The 17,858-nt window shown below is 36.7% G+C and overlaps 1 pseudogene; it reads left to right on the top strand.

Annotated features, from left to right (window-relative positions):
- Window positions 1-3,668: 3,668 nt before the first annotated feature.
- LOC147821558 (uncharacterized) overlaps window positions 3,669-17,858 on the top strand; it is a 53,364-nt pseudogene continuing 39,174 nt past the window's right edge.

The raw sequence follows: 17,858 nt of genomic DNA, 5'->3' as shown, positions 1-17,858 counted from the left end.
ATGCAGCAGCTTGCAAGCATTGGTTCCTAACCATCTCTGTGCCTGTGAATTTTGCACTCTGGCTGCAACCATCCACCAACTACTAGCCAGTTCTATGTTTTGCTTCCCTTTGGCATGGGGCAGCAGAGGCACTAAATAACTGACCAACCTGATCATGGATGAAGCCAACACCCAGGGAGAGAAAGTAAAACCAGAGGTTCAGCAGAGTCGGAGAAAGTACAGACCTGAGCATCAACAGTAGCCCCACGAAAAGCCCACAGTCACTGTAAACTACCAAAACAGTGTGGGGTTTTACTCCAAAAGTGACGCCTTCACAGCCAGCTAACATTGGAGAACAAACCCAGGGCAGCACCTGCCGTATTGCCAGAGAGAATTTAATCAAGCTCTATTTTAGGAGGGGGTTGTTTATGATTGACCACAGAACAACTCAACTTCAGAGTTTCCAGCGTTACCCTCCAACAGTGGCTGGGTGAAAGAGAGCCACAAGAGACAGCTGCAGAGAGGGTGTAAAATGGACAGAGACCCTCTGAGAAGTTTAAGCTCAGGCTGAGAATGACACAGGCTCTGCCTTTCATAGTGAGAAACCAGGCCCAGCAAGTATGGCTTTCAGAAAAGACTGGATATGAAAGTGTTGGCATTAAGTCCAACAGTCTGTTTGAACCCCTGACCTGTGGCCTATATCCAGCAGAGACTAGAGGGCTGATTGCTTTTCCCATCTACCAATGTGAACAAAGACGTTCATCAGCTTGGATGATTGCCACAGTCTGAGGTAAACCAACAGAGGGGCATCTGGAGCAGGGAGAGCGTCTCATAAACCATAAAGGCTCACAGATCATAAAGCTGGGTAGAGAAAATCGTGACTTGCTGGAATCCAAGACTGCAGATCCTGGGAATTTTTGACTCAGTTTTCTTTCTTTTTTTTTTTAAAAAAAGTCTCTCTTTCTCCATTAATTTTTTTTTGGTTTTTTTGGTTTTTCTGCTTTTTTTTTTCTCTTTTCTCTTTTTAACTGTGTTTACTTCTTTTTTTTTTTTTGTCCTTTATTTTGCTCTTCATTTTTTCTTTTTTCTTCGTCATTCTTTTCTGTCACTGTTATCTAATACTATTAATTTCATTTTACTCCTTAATAGGATGCTTTATCTCACTTTTCTCTCTTCTTTCTCATTTTCCATTAATTATTCAAATTTTACTTTCCTCATTCTCCAGTTCCCCACCCACTCTGTCTTTCCTAGTATAACCATTAAGTGTTATTAATCTTGAGATAGTGAACTCTATGCTGTTAGTGTTGAATACCATTTTATTGTTAATGGAGGTAAAATTGGGCCATTTAGTAGGTATTTACCATAGGTCAATATTTGGTTTTGCTTAGTGTTTATATTATAAATATAGATCTTTTTATGGTAAAGTGTGGTATATTATTGATTCTACAGGTTGGTCAATATCCAGTTAGTCTTTAACAGTATTATTGCTGCTGATTTTATGACTATAGACAAGCTGACAGAGTTGTTGCTATTATTTAGTTTTCTTTGTATCCCAACATCTAGATTGTCTTTGTGTCATTAACAATACTGCAGCCCACTCCCAGAGAACTGGGTATTGGACCAAGTACACTGCTGCTTCCCTTCCCAAATATATGGAAGTAGTTGGATTCTGGGACAGAGGCAAAGGCCTATAGTTAGCCATGTCCAGTACAAATCACTGAAAAGCAGGCACTAACTAAAAAGGTCTCCATACTAGCAACAATGTCTTCCACTATAATTAACCTATAAACCTTAGCACAAAAAAAGAAATAAAAAGAAACACGAAGGCAAGGCAACAAAATGCCTCCAAGAACTCCCAGCTCCATGTGGCATTACAAGGGAGGAAATCAAAAGCCATACAACCATATTATTTGAAAAGATAACAGAAGAGATAAAAATAAGGTGCTTGGCAAGCTCAAAGAAGATATAACTAAACAGATAATGGACTTAATAAACAAAACAATCAGCGAGTCCACAGAATAAACTAATAAAAAGTTAACTGAGCTAAACAAAATGATACAAAACATGAATGCTCAGTTTAGGAAATAATAATAGTCCATGAAAATGTACCAAACAGAAATTTAGGAGATAAAATATGCTATTGAAAATATGGGCAGTAGAAGCAACCAATGTGAGGACAGAGTGTCAGAACTAGAAGACAGGTTATCAATGACCAATTATTGAGAGATACTTTAAAAAGAATAAGAGAATATAAAAATGGATCCAACAGCTGTTCGATAATGCAAAAAGTCTAACATAAAATTAATTGGAATTAGTGAAGAATCAGAAGATAGCACAAATGATATTTAAAAACTATTTACTGAAATAATAGCAGAAACTTCCCAAGTATGGGTGAAGAATTTAACATACAGATAAGTGAAGCATGTAAAATCCCAAATAGACACAATCAGGAAAGAACCTCTGCACCACACATCATAGTCAAAATCCAAAAAGTCAAACACAAAAACAGAATTTAAAAAGCTGCTGGAGAAAGTAATGAATCACTTATAAAGGTAAATCCAATAGAATGACCACAGACTTCTCAACACAAACTTTAAAGGCCAGGAGAGCTAGGAATGAAGTGTTTCAAGCCCTTAAAGAAAACAACTTCCAGACTGACAATACCCTACAAAACTATTTTTCAAAATTGATGGATAAACAAAATATTTCACAATGAAGAGCACCTAAAGAAATCATTGTCACCAAATTAGAACTCTAGAAAATTCTCAAGGATATACTAGGAAGAGACAATGAAGCTAACAATGCCAAAAGGTCCAATAGAATGAATAAAACAGATAGGGTGAGCAGTTAAATAGAAAGGAAAAAAATCAGCAACAGAAAAATAATTCAGTGATAGGAAAAGTCAGTACTTATCAGTAATAACTTTCAATATGAATGGTCTTAATTCCCCAATCAAAAGACACAGATTGGCAGAATGGGTCAAGGAACAAAACTCAGTGATATGCTGTATACAAGCAACAAATTTAACCCAAGAAATCCACAGAGTAAAAAAATAATCAAAGAATGGAAAACAATATTCCATGCAAGAGAAACCCAAAAACAAGCAGAAAAAGTTATGTTATTTTCAGACAAAGTGGACTTTAAGCCAAAACTGTTCAGAAGAGGCAAAGAAGGTCATTATGTATTTGGTTAAGGGAACAATTCAACAAGAAAAGATAACAATTATAAACATATATGGACCAAATACCAGCACACCCAACTTCATAAAACAAATACAACTAGACATAAAAGATTAGATACACATCAACACAATTGCAGTGTGAGACCTCACTAACCCATTGTCACAAATAAGCAGATCAACTAGATAAAAAAAAATCAACAAAGAAATATCACAGTTGGACAAAACCTTCAAACAAATGGACTTAATAGATATCTACAGGGTGTTCTACTCAACAACAGAATAGACATTGTTCTCAGCAGCACATGAAACTTTCTCCAAAATAGACCTTATATTTAGCCAATAAAGCATGCTTAAGTAAATGTAGCAGAATCAAAATTATCCAATGCACATTATCAGATCAAAGTACAAAGAAATTAGAAATCAATTGCACCCATTTACTGGCTTCAAAGCCCAGATCCTGGGCACTGTGCTGAGAAAGGCCCAGCTGGCTAGGGTGTCCTGGTTTAGGATTTCTACTGGCTGCAGACTGTGGGAAGCACCTGGGGAGACCCTCCAGTGACAATGAAGGCACTGACCTTTGAGGATGTGGCTGTGAACTTCACCATGGAAGAGTGGGCTTTGTTGGATCCATCCCAGAAGAAGCTCCACAGAGACAAGATGTGGGAAAACTTTAGGAATGTGACTCTATAGGAGAAAACTGGAAGGACCAGCAAATTGAAGATGAGTACAAAAATTTCAGGAAAAATTTAAGAAGTGCAGAGGTAGATAAATGCTCTCGATATAAATTATGGTATCAACATAGAAAAATGGTTTTTATGATTCCTGATACAAATGTGCACATAAAAGTTCTTGGTATAAAAGCAGGTGAAGGCCTTGCATGTGGAAAGCCTCTGATTGGTTATTCATCACCAACCATGCCTATCATACATAACACTGGACTCAAATCATATGAGCTCCATGGATTTGAACAAAAGCTGTCTAACTGTAACAGACATGAGGAAACCTCCACTGACTTTCAATCCTTTCAGAAACATGCAAAGACAAATCCTAAAGAAAAACCCTACGGATATAAGCAATGTGGAAAATCGTATGATTGTATTGAAGGGGGTAATGCCGAAGAGAAAAACCCTATGGATATAAGCAAGATGTGAGGTCCTTCAGTATACCCAACTATGTTCAAATCCAGGAAAGAAATAACAATAATATGAAAAAAAAAATATATATATATATATAATGGAAAGGTTTGAATTTTCACCATGATATTCAGAAACATAAAAGAGCTCACACTGGAACAAAATCCCCTGTATATAAACACTGTTGGGAATCATTAAATAATTTACATTTGATGATCATGAAAGAACTCACATTGTTGGAAAACCCTATGTATGTAAGCAATGTGGGAGAGCTTTCACCACATGTAGTTCTTGTTCAAAACATGAACGAACGCACACTGGGGAGAAACCCTATGTATGTAACCAATGTGAGAAAGCTTTCACCAGGTGTAGTGAATGTAAGATACATGAAAGAATTCACACTGAGGAGAAACCCTATGTATGTAAGCAATGTGAGAGAGCTTTCAAGAGACAGAGTGATTGTAAAACACATGAAAGGACTCACACTGGGGAGAAACCCTATGTATGTAACCAATGTGGGGAAGCTTTCACCAGGCATAGTGAATGTAAGATACATGAAAGAATTCACACTGGGGAGAAACCCTATGTATGTAAGCAATGTGGGAGAGCTTTCACCACACGTAGTTCTTGTTCAAAACATTAAAGGACTCACACTGGGGATAATTCCTATATATGTAAACAATGTGGGAAAGTTTTCAAGAGACAGAGTCATTGTAAAACACATGAAAGGACTCACACTGGGGAGAAACACTATGCATGTAAGCAGTGTGGGAAAGCTTTCACTGCTCATAAGGACTGTCAAAGGCACAAAAGTAATCACAGTGTAGAAACTCTATGTATGTAAGTAATATAGAAAAGCTCTTCAGTTACTCTCAATCTTCATAGACATTTAAAAAATTAAGGAGAGGAAATTAACTTTGAATATATAAAGTAACTTGCACTGAACTGAAATGACAGTGCAGAGAAGCTCTTTCTTTATATGGGACATAAGAAAATCTTTCAGTACACATGTATTATTACATCCCTGAAAAACTTCATAAATAAGAGAATGTGAACAGTGTGGGAAATGTTTTATTTTTCTCAATGCATTCAAGTTCATGAAAGAATTCACAAGAGAGGAAAGCCACGGACAAATATGGGAAACCCTCCCATTTTTCCACATACCTTGAAAACCATGAAAGAACTGCCACTGAAGAGAAAGCATATGTAAATAATGTGTGAATGCTTTTTGTGATTCTCATAACATCAGACAACATGTACAAACTCAAAATGAGATTTAGTACAAATGCCAAACGTGGGAGAGCTAAGAGTCAGAGTGACCGAGATAGGTGTGTTAGGGATGAGATGGACTGTTTCAAAACACACATAGAGAGCTTGTCTTCCTCCAATATATTTATGGATTAATGCACTGATGAGGTTGGAAAGTGCATTATAATGTTAAATTCAGAATAACAAAGCACCTTGCCTCCAAGTCTTCAATACATGGCTGTCAAGGTACATTTTACATGCAAACCGTTGCCTTAGTTGTAAGGTAAAGAAAAGTTTATTTACACAGTGAAATTTTATTGAGTCTTAAAGGAAATCCTCCATTTGTGACAATGTAGATTAACCAAGAGGTCATTATGTGAAGTGTGCCATGCATAGACAAATTAAAACTTAATTACCTTTGTTTTTAGCATCTAAAATTGACAACTTTAAAGAGGCAGAGAGTCTAATGATAGTTGCCATGTGTGTGAGTGGGTAAGTTGATAGATGTTAATGAGAAAGCACAATGTTTTTCTTTTAGAGTACAAAGTGGCATAGATCCTGTAGTCACTACTATGATCGATGCAGTGCCACATAGCATTACAATTTGCTGGAAGTTGTTTTGAGTGTTTTCTCCATATACCCAAAAGGTAATTGTGTTAAGTGATGCAAATGCTACCAAAAAAGATTGTGGTGATTTCACAATATAGAGAAACACATCACACTGTAAACATTCAATATATGATTTTATTATTTTTTGTTAAATGAAATGAATACAATTAACTTAGAAAAAATAACAACAAAAAAAGAAATCAATGGCAAAAAACCACAGAAATTATGCAAACATATGGAAATTAAATAACACTTGACTAATTGATGTGTTACAGAAGAAATCAAGGAAGAAATAAGACAGTTTCTAGAATTAAATGATAATGCCAGTAAAACATACCAGAACTTATGGGACAAAAATGAAAGGAGTCCTAAGAGGGACATTTATAGCTGTGAATATCTACATCAGAAAAACAGAGCAAGCCCAAATAAAAGTAAATAGCCTAATGATTCACCTCAAGGTTCTAGAAAATCAAAAACAATCTAAATTCAAAGCTACTACAAGGAAGCAATTTATAAAACTCAGAGCAGAAATCAATGAAATTAAGACTAAAAATCAATACAAAGAATCAATGAATCAAATAAAATAGACAAACCCTTAGCCAATATTACCAGAAAGGAAAAAAAGACCAAATCAATGAAGATAGAAATAAAAAAGGTGAAATCAACAGACACTGGCAAAATCCAGAAGACTATTAGCAACTAATTGCAAACACATACTCCAATACATTGGAAAATTCAGAAGAGATTAATAGATGCCTAGATGCATATGACCTACAAAAACTGAACCTAGAAGATATAAAAACCTGAGTAATCTAATAACAGGCAATAAAATTGAAGCAGTAATTTTAAAACCTACCAACTAAGAAAAGCCCAAGTCCAGACAGGTTCTCTGCTGAATTCTATAAGAACTTCAGGAAAGATCTAGTGCCAATATTCCTAAAACTCTTTAATGAAGTTGAATGGGAAGGAACACTCCTACAGTTTTTCCTGGAAGCTAACATTACCCTAATTCCAAAATCAAACAAGGATCCAACAGAAAAGACAACTATAGGCCAAATTCTTTAATGAACATAAATGCAAAAATCCTGCAGTGATGCTAGAATTAAGGATGCCTCATCCTGGGTGTGAGTGCTACCCGCCCTAAGGGCTGGTAGCCTGGATAGAATATAAGGGATAGAAAGAGTGCTGCTGTTGTAGCTGCTTGTTGCTTGCTACTTGCTACTTGCTGCTAGCTGCCTTCTGCCTGCCTGCTTTGCCATGGACTATTTCTCCTCTATGATGTCCCTCTGCCATGGTGCCCTGCCTTGTAGCCAGCAAATTATTGACTGAAATCCCTACAACTGTAAATATGATAAACCTTTCCTCCTTTAACTTTGGGTGTTGGGTATTTTGTCTCAGCAACAAGAAAAATAACTAAGACAAAATACATACCTGTGTTTATGGCAGCCAATTCGTAATAGCTAAATCTTGGAAGTGGCCCATATGTCCATCAACAGATGAATGGAGAAAGAAAATGTGGTTAGTTTCACAATGGTGTACTACTGTGCCATAAAGAAAGAAAAACGTGAGTCATTTGTAGGAACATAGATGCACCTTGAGACCATAATGTTAAGTGAAATAAATCAGACACATAAGCTTAAATATTGCATGGTGTCTCTTATATGAGAAACCCAGAGTAAAAATAAAGAGCAAAATAAAAGATAGATGATAGAAAGTAGGGAGATAGATCATTCTCACAGGGGAAGAGAATCAAGAGATGGAGGGAGGAGGGGTAAGGGAGGAATAGAGGATTAAAAAAGGAATTAGAGTATGTTATTTACATGTACCAACTCCACAAAAAGAATGTAAACATTATGTATTGCAAACATATTCAAAAAATGGAAGAGAATCAAGAGATGGATGGAAGGGGGAGGGAGGGAAAGGAAAAGGGGTTTCAAAAGGAATTAAGATGTGTTATGTATATGTGCCAACTTCTCACAAGGAACATAAACATTATGTATCATACATATGTACTAATAACTAAAAAAATAAATAAGTAGTATCAAGAATCAATAAATGGGATCATGTCAAATCAAAAAGGTCCTGCACAGCAATGGAAACAACCAAGAGAGTAAAGAGACAACCTACACAATGGAAATAAATTTTTGTCAGCTACTCCTTAGATGGAAGGCTAATATCTAAAATATATTAAAAACTCAAAAAATTAGACTTGCCTAAAAAAAAGACCAAATCAAAAAATGGGCAACTGATATTAATAGACATTTCTCAGAAGAAGAAATACAAATGGCCAATAAATACTTGAAGAAATGCTCAACATTGTTGCCCATTAGAGAAATGCAAAATGAAACAACACTGAGATTCCATCTTACCCAAGAAAGAATGGCTATCATCAAGAAATCAAATAATACCAAATGCTGGTGAGACTGCAGGGGAAAAGGAACACTTTTATATTGCTGATGGGAATGTAAGGTAGTAAGACCACTATGGAAATCAGTATGGAGTTTCTTCAAAAAACTGAAAGTAGAAATTCCACTGGACCCAGCTATTCCCCTTCTAGATATCTTCCTTAAGTGTTAAAGACATTCTATTATAGTGATACATGCATACCCATGTTTATAGCATCACAGTTCATAGTAGAGAAATTTTAGAAGTTGCCTATATGCCCATTAAAAGATGAAGAGATAAAGAAAATATTGTATTTTTACACAATAGAGTACTACTCTGCCATAAAGATGGATAAAGTTGAGTCATTTGTAGAACAATGGATACACCTTTAGACCATATTAAGTGAAATAAATCAGACAAACTTATATATCATATGATTTTTCTTATATGAGAAACCCAAAATATAAATAAGTAGCAAAATAAAAGAAATAATAGGAAGTGGGGAAGTAGATCTTATTCAAATGGGAAGGGGGTCAAGAGATGGAGGGAGGGAGAGGGAGGGAGGGAAAGAGGATCAAAAAGAATTCGGAGGTGTTATGTACATGTACTAACTCCCAAAAAGGGATGTAATCATTATATACTGCAAACATGTACCAATAAAAAATAAATAGTGAATAAAAAATTAAAGTATGTTATATGATACGTGAATCATGATTATATGTCAATCAAGCTGCTTTAAATAAAATAGCCACCTTATCTATACCTGCCTAAATCTGCCAATCGACAAATACTACATAGGCCAAGAGAACATCATTTACTTTACTTCCTGCTGGTTCCTTAAAATCACAAAGAGAGTCAAAACTTCTTTGTCTTGCTGAAACCACTCCAGGCAGGCCTCATTAAGGAGTTAATAGGAGTTGCTGTATATGAAAGGCCACTAACACAATGGTAAATTGCCATTAATAAAAGACATTACTATGTTAATAATGTGCACAATAATGGTTGTTGTCACTTATGTTCCATGTGGAGAGCACTCAGCAAAGAGAAACTTAACATTTATCAGTATCTTCTCAATACCCTTCTCGATAAAAGAGGAAGCAGACATCCTATTAACAGTATTTCTTCACTGTTATTTAAAATTTGGTATAGAAAAATATTTTCTACATGAATTTTCAAAGGAACATTTCTTAAAGCTAGCAATTGGTCATGGAATTTATTAGTAAGACCTACGCTGGAATTATCACCAGCAAGGTTTCCATACAGAAGGATATGGGAGTGAGGGTGAAAAGTCACATCCCTACTTATGTGCAAACATCTGCAGGGAGGCTCCCTCCTCTTTCTTGCCTTGGAGGCTGAAAATGCCCCCTTTCATAATGCTCCCCAATAAAAAACATCATGGGCTTTTTGTGTGTTTGTGTGGTGCTGGTGATTGAACCCAGAGCCTTCGCACTGAGCTACATCCCCAGGCCTTTTTTTGTTTGTTTTTTAATTTTGAGACAAAATATCTCCAAGTCACTAAGTTGTTCAGGTTGGGCTCAAACTTGTGATTTTCCTGCTTCGCCTCCCGGTGTCCTGGGATTACAGACGTGCACCACCATGCCCAGCTCACACCGTCATTTTTTTTCCATCATATATTTCTCTGCCACCCCAACTTCTTCTTCAAAAGGGAATGACAATGATCCCTGCCCCAGAGAGGTGATGTAAGGAGTTTTTGCTTTGTTTTGTTTCTTGCAGTGCTGGGGCTCAAATTCAGGGATTCAGAGATGTTAAGCAAGTGCTCTATCTCTGAGCATATCCAGCCTTGACCTGAGGTTGAGATGAGATTTTCTCGGTAAAAACCTCAAACAGGGCCTGGGCACATAGCAAGCTTCTCAGCAAATGTTAGATATTAGAGTTATTTTCTTCAGATCACTACTGTACAAGGATAGTTGAGCTATCCTTGGATATGGTGGAGTCAGCCAAAAGCATCCATCTAGCACCTTCCTCTCCCACTGGATTCACATGGGACCAGGCTGCTAAAGTGATCCAAGGGCAACAGTTTGGAAAGGAGAAATAGAATTAGAAGGGAGATGAGGATAAGAAAGCAGTGAACTCAGCAGGGCTTAAAACAACTACAAATCTGCTCTGTCCAACCTACACATGCTGATGTGAGTTGCCCATTCTCTTTCTGTTCCTTGGTCCCCATTGGTGATGTCTCCATGCTTTTTTTATGGACATTTTCCCAAAAATGTTATATGGATATGCATAAGGGCAAAAGGAAAATGCCCACAATCTGGTGCCCATTTTCAATCTTCACTGATGGATGGCCATTAATCTGACAACATTACAAATTTAATGATTTAAATCCTAATACATTACATTGAATCAGCCCCTCACCATTCAAGTGCTAATTGCTCCCTCTCTCAAAGTCTCCATCATGTTAAAGGCAAGTGGAACAGTGGTTACTTTTTCCAAAACTTACCACTTCTTTATTCCCTAGCTTTAACTGGTTTTGTTTATAATAGTTTTCATTATTTTTTTCTCTCTCTTTTTTGTGGAATTAGAGATATAACCCAAGGGTGCTATAACATGAGGTACATCTCCAGCGCTTTTTAAAAAAAATTGTGGTGCTGGGACATGAACTCAGCACCTCCTTGCTGAGCTATATTCTCAGTCCTTTTTATTTATTTATTTATTTATTTATTTAATTTTTTTGACACTAAGTGTTACTAAGTTGCCTAGGCTGGCCTTAGATTTGCAATCTTCCTGCCTTAGTCTTCCAAGTAGTTGGGATTATAGACATGTGCTACAACTATCAGCTCAGTTCTTTAAACATTTTTTTCTACCAAGGAGGGCATGAAGGCATTTTTAACATGTCCAACTCTCTAAAGGATGCACTGTATAGTCCAGCTAGTTTACAACACCATAAGTAGAGTCCTATAACCCACTCCTGCTCTAAGTGCTACTTAATAAGTATGGCAGCTGAGTAGCACCTAAACAAACACCAAAAGAATACTCCATCACTCCTGGTGAATAAGCATCATGGAATATTTGATTTTCCCTAAATAGAATCTTGGTTGAGTTTTTAAAAATTAAAATAAATCTTTCTTTAGTAGATGTAACAAAAACCATAAAGAGAGAGTAACTAACATGCTTGAGGTAAGTCCAGCTTCATAACAAATCAGGCCCCACTTCCATTGGCCACAGCCACAGTCCCCTAAAACACAGGACACTACATCTGCGAAGAGTCACAGGGTTTTGAAGCCTGGTGAGAAGGAGTCAATAGATGACAAATTGCGTGCGTCCCAGAGCTCAAAGAGACCATTAATATCTCTCTAATAATAGCCGTTCTAGCCAACAGTGGCCCTTTGTTCTAGACCAGTTGTTCTTCCCAGAACTCAGGGCTTCACAGGCAGGGTCTCACTGTCTTGATGAAACCATAAATGGGAAATGGTGGCATCTGCACTCTGCCACACTTACAGAGGTTGTCACAGTGAAAGCATTCAATACCCAACCACTTGACCACCATAGGAGCAGAGCAGGATCTTACCTTTTGAACAATTCCCCAAGGATACCCTCTACCACCAACTTACCACCCTGCAGCCCAATATCTCTGGATGCCTTTAATGTCACTATCTCTCTACCCTTAACCTGATGCAACATATCAAAGTAACAGCCACACTTGTGGAGCAGAAACAGGAAGCCATATGTTAGCAAAGCATCTGCTTCCTCCAGGCAATCTGGATCCAACTGTTAAGGAGGGAGTCATGAGGTAGAGCACAGAGCTAGGCAAGAATCTCAGCAAAGTTCATTTTTCCTCAGGCATGCAGGAACCATATGTTTTGATGATTGCTATGAAGATTTTTTTTAAATTCTGGTTTGGAGTTATTCATTCTGCTTCCTAAATTTCTACTGCTGATTACAAGGCAAACAGGAAGATCACAAAAGTTTTTGTTATGAGTCTAAGTCAGGAATGCTTTAAAAAAGCATAGACATGTTATAATAAACTCTCAGATGAAAATATAAAATATTTTACTTCTCTTGAAAGTAGACCTTAACATCCATGAACTAAAGCTTTCTTGATCAACAACTTTAAATAGCCAGTAATTTTCTTGTGACTTGCCTCAGCCCTTTATAGGAAATGAAGCTAAATCATGAGATAGTGATAAAAATTTAAAATAAGTAACATTTCTAACACACCATATTCATCATGGTTTCCCACTTTTCTATCTCTGGCTCTTGATTGTTGGTTGTCAAATTTCAGTGGGCACCAGAATCATTTGAGTGTTTGCTTAACAAGATGAGACCCAAGTTCACCCCACTCACCTGGACAGTCAACTAATATTCAGGAAAGACCTAAAATGTTGCAGTCACTGTTGTAGGCATTAGGAATCCAACAGGGAAGAAGAGTACTTGTCATCATGAAGCTTACCTACCAAGAAACATGGGGAAGAAGGAAAAAAGATAATTCCAGGTATCTTTAAGTGCTACAAAGTAGATACAATATGGATGTGAGATGGGTTGTGCTTTTAGAGAGTGTGATCACATCAGCCTCTCTGAGGAGATGATATTCAACAGAGGGCCAAATGGACACAAACAAGCTATGGGAAGGTATTATATCAAAAGGAAGAGCAAGTGCAAAGACCCTGCCAAAATGTGCTTGGTTCATTCAAGGACAGAAGGATAGACAAAAAGCCAAGAGAACGGGTTCAGGTACATCATGGATAAGGGCCAGGAAGATGCATTTTAAAAATTACCCTTCTTTCCTAGGTAATTCTGAGATGCATCCCCAATTGGAAACCACTACACTAGACAATCCTTCAGAATCGTGATCCTCCACCACTCACAGCACAGAGGAGATGAGCTGCGTGGGGACCAGAAGTACCCCCAGCCACCACCCCCCATCAAAATGAGAAGACAGGTAAACAAGCCCCAAAACCAGACTTCCAGATCACCTAGAGCAACCCCAAAGGGAAACGAGATGGAACACTCTGATGCTCAACCACCTGGACTCCCTGAACTGGCAAGAAAAGAGGATCTAACAAAATTAAATCAGAAACAATTTCCCAGATAACAGCAGAGATTGTGCACATAGTGCAAAACATGATTAATAAACCTAGAGAGAAGCTGAGTAACATGATGGAATCCCAACATAGAAAACAAATGGAATGCATAAAACCAATGCAAATGGATTTCCAGGAGATTAAAAACTCCATTGAAAATCTACCCAGAAGAATGAGCTGATATGAGGACAGAATTTCAGATAGAAGATAAGATTGCAATTAGTGACCAGGAAAAGAAAAATTGCTTTAAAATTATAAGGGACCATGAGAAATCAATCCAGCAGCTACTAGACAATGCAAAGAAGAACAACATAACAGTGATAGGAGTCAATGAAGAAACAGGAGAGAGTGCAGATGACATAAAAAACTGTTCACAGAATAATGGCAGAAAAATTCCCAAGCAGGGGAAAAGAACTTGACATACAGATAAGCGAGGCATATAGGACTCCAGCCTTGATCAAAAAAAATCTACACATAGGCATATAATCATTAAGATTCCAGAAATGCAACAGAAGAACAAAGTTCTATAAGCAGTTAGAGAAAAGAAACAAATCACATACAAAGGAAAGCCCATCAGAATCACAGCAGACTTCTCAACGCAAACCCTCTAGGTAAGAAGAGCTAGGAGTGTTTCAAGCCCTAAAGGAAAACAGCCTCCAACACAGACTGATGTACCCTGCAAAACTATCTTTCAGAATTGATGGAAGAATAGGATACTTTCATGACAAAGAGCACCTTAGGAACTTCATGAATAGCAAACCAGCTCTCCAAAATTATTAGGCAATATCCTAGAAAAAGAGAATGAGGATCACAACCCCAGGAAGCCCACCAAAATGAATCCATTGGGCATGACATGATATTAAATGCAAAGGGGGAGAATCCAACAAAAAGAGAAAGTCATGGCAATGATAAGTCAATACGTATCAGTTATAACCATCAATATTAATGGTCTCAACTCACCAATCAAAAGAAATAAACTGGCAGAATGGGGCAAGAAGCAAGATCCAACAATATGCTGCATACAAGAAACACACTTAATTCAAAAAGAAACTCATAGACTGAAAGTTAAAGGATGGAAAACAATACTCCATGTGACAGGAACCCAAAAAAAAGCAGGAGTAGCTAGCCTCTTTGGAGATCAAGTGGATTTCAAACCAACACTGATTAAGAGAGACAAGAAGGACACTACATCCATGTAAAGGGAACAATCCAAGAGGAAGAAATGACAATCACAAATATCTATGCACCAAAAACTAGTGCACCCAACTATATAAAACAAATACTAACAGACACGAAAAATCATATAAGCACTAATATAATAGTAGTGGGAAACCTCAATAACCCAGTGTCACAAATAGATAGATCAACTAGACAAAAAATAAAGCAATGAAATACTAGAACTCAATCAAACTCTTGAACAAATAAACTTAACAGATGTCTACAGAGTATTCCACCCCACAAAATCAGAATACACATTCTTTTCAGCTGCACATAGGTCATCCTCCAAAATAGACCACATACTCACTCATAGAACATATTTAAGTAAGTGAAAGAAATTGAAGTTATCCCCTGTATATCATCAGACCATAGTGCAGTAAAATTGGAGATCAATAGCAGAAGAAACTGCAAAAGTTTCAGAAACACATGGAAACTGAACAACACACTTCTGAATAGCCAATGGGTCACAGAGGAAATTAAAGAAGAAATCCAACAGTTCCTTCAATTAAATGACCATGACAATACAACATGTCGGAATCTATGGGACACAATGAAAGCAGTCTTCTGAGGAAAATTAATAGCAGTGAATATGCATATTAGGAAAACAGAGCAAGCCCAATTAAACAACCTGATGCTAAACCTCAATCTTCTAGAAAAAGAAGAGCAGGACAAAACCAAAGCTCATACAAGGGAGGAAATTATAATGATGAGAGCAGAAATCAATGCAATGGAGACTAAGAGAATGACACAAAAAATCAATGAAGCCAATAGTTGATTCTTTGAAAGAATAAACAAAATTGACAAACCCTTAGCCAACCTTATAAGAAAAAGGAAAGAAAAGGCCCAAATCCATGCAATTGGGAATGAAAAGGATGAAATTACAACAGACCCAGCAGAAATCCAAAGGATCATCAATACCTACTTCAAGAACCTATATGCCAATAAAGTGGAAAATACAGAAGAAATGGAAAGATTGCTAGATACATATGAATTACCAAAGTTGAACAAAGAAGACCTAAAAATTCTAAACAACCCAATATCAATCAATGAAATTGAAAATATAATTAAAAAGTTACCAACTAAGAAAAGCCCAGGTCCTGGTGCCTTCACCATTGAATTCTACAAGATATTTAGAGAGGAGCTGCTGCCACTACTGTTTAAACTCTTCAATGAAATTGAAAGGGAAGCAATACTCCCAAATTCATTCCTGGAAGTAGACATCACCTTGGTCCCCAAAGCAGAGAAACACCCAACCAAAAAAGAGAACTATAGGCCAATCTCACTAATGAACATCGATGCAGAAATTCTTAATAAGATAATGGCAAATAGAATGCAGAAGATCATCAAGAAGTTCATACAACCTGACCAAATGGGATTCATCCCAGGATGCAGGGATAGTTCAACATAAGAAAATCAATCAATGTAATACACTATATCAATAGAGCCAAGGACAAAAACCATATGATCATCTTAATAGAGGCAGAAAAAGCATGTGACAAAATCCAACACACATTTATGATAAAAACCCTGCAAAAATTGGAATAGGGCTGGTGATTTAGCTCAGTGGTTCCGCTGCCTGCCTTTCAAGTGCAAGGACCCGAGTTCAATCCTTGGTACCAAAAAAAAAACAATTGGAATAGATGGTCTCTACCTCAATCTGATAAAACCCATCTATGAAAAACCAACAGCCAATATCATACTAAATGGCCCAAAACTGGAATCCTTCACACTAAAATCAGGAACAAGACAAGGATGTCCACTATCACCATTCCTGTTCAATATAGTCTTGGAACATTGGCCACAGTGTTCTGGAAATCACAGAAAGAAATACACAGAGACACAGAATTTGGGTAAAATTATTAAAATTTTACTTGCAAGCAGGTGGGACCACCAGAAAGCGGTCTGGTCAGTGTCTGTGCCACATTCTTTGTTAGTCTCCTCTTTTGTACCTTTGTTGGTCATTGGCTCATCCCTAGTGATCTTTGATGTGTAAATACAATTCCACTTCCTATTTACAAGTAGTTCCTGTTAATGAGATAAGCACATATACATTGTAAATTTAGCCAAGCATTACAACTTTGTTTTTCTAGGTTAAAATGTTAGCTATAATGAAGTTACAGGTTAAAGAGTCAGATAATCATCACCTTAAACAACAAGAGTTACAGGGAAAGCAAATCTGAAAGGAATACATTACTTATTTTGCTCCACAACCATCTTAATATTTAATCTACTAAGTTATCTAAAACTTTTCCCTATCATTTCTCCCTCCGTTTACTTCGGGATAATTCTTCTAACCATTATAAGTTCTATCCAATTTATCTACATTTCTTTTTTTTTGCCCCATTAAGTTTATTGGTACATTTTAGATATAAAATATGTTTACATACATCATTGGGATCTTGTACCATTACATGAGTATCTTGGTTCTTACTTTTTCCCCTTCCTCTGCCCTCCCTTCAGCCCCTCCACCTTTCCTTATTTGAAAAGATTTTTTTCCATTTTTTTCTTTTCTCATATATCTTCCCTTCTTTCCTTTTCCCTACCTCTCCCACTTCCCCTGCTCCTTTAGACCTTTACTTCCTATTACACAATATCAATCATACATTTTTAAAATTAAAATATCAAGACCTATGAGACATTACTACAGATTTTACAGAATTTAAAAGGATATAGAAAGCATATTTCAAAAATATGTTTTGAAATAAATTTGACAACTTCTAAGAAGTACCTTGGAAGACAAATTAATGAAACTAACTCTGGAGGAAATATAAAATTTGAATAGCACCTATTAAAAAAAGTATATTCCTAGCTTGAAAACCTACCTATATGACAACAACAGGCTTGTATACATTTTAACTGATGAATTATATCAAATTTAAAGCAAAAAAAAAAGGAACACTTCTCCCCTCACTTTAGGAACTCAACATTGTGCTAATCCTAAAACTAGATAAATATAATAGAAGAAAAAAGTATGAACATAGATAGAAATTTGTTTAACAAAACAAACTATTAGAAGTCAGATCTGGCAGGATGTAGAAAATGGTTTTGTTATAGGGATGGCAG

This window comes from Heterocephalus glaber, unplaced genomic scaffold (assembly GCF_053883595.1).
Source record: "Heterocephalus glaber isolate CG9 unplaced genomic scaffold, H.glaber_assembly_v1.0 deba00001730, whole genome shotgun sequence".
Lineage (NCBI taxonomy): Eukaryota > Metazoa > Chordata > Mammalia > Rodentia > Bathyergidae > Heterocephalus > Heterocephalus glaber.
This window is presented reverse-complemented; position numbering and strand designations above follow the sequence as displayed.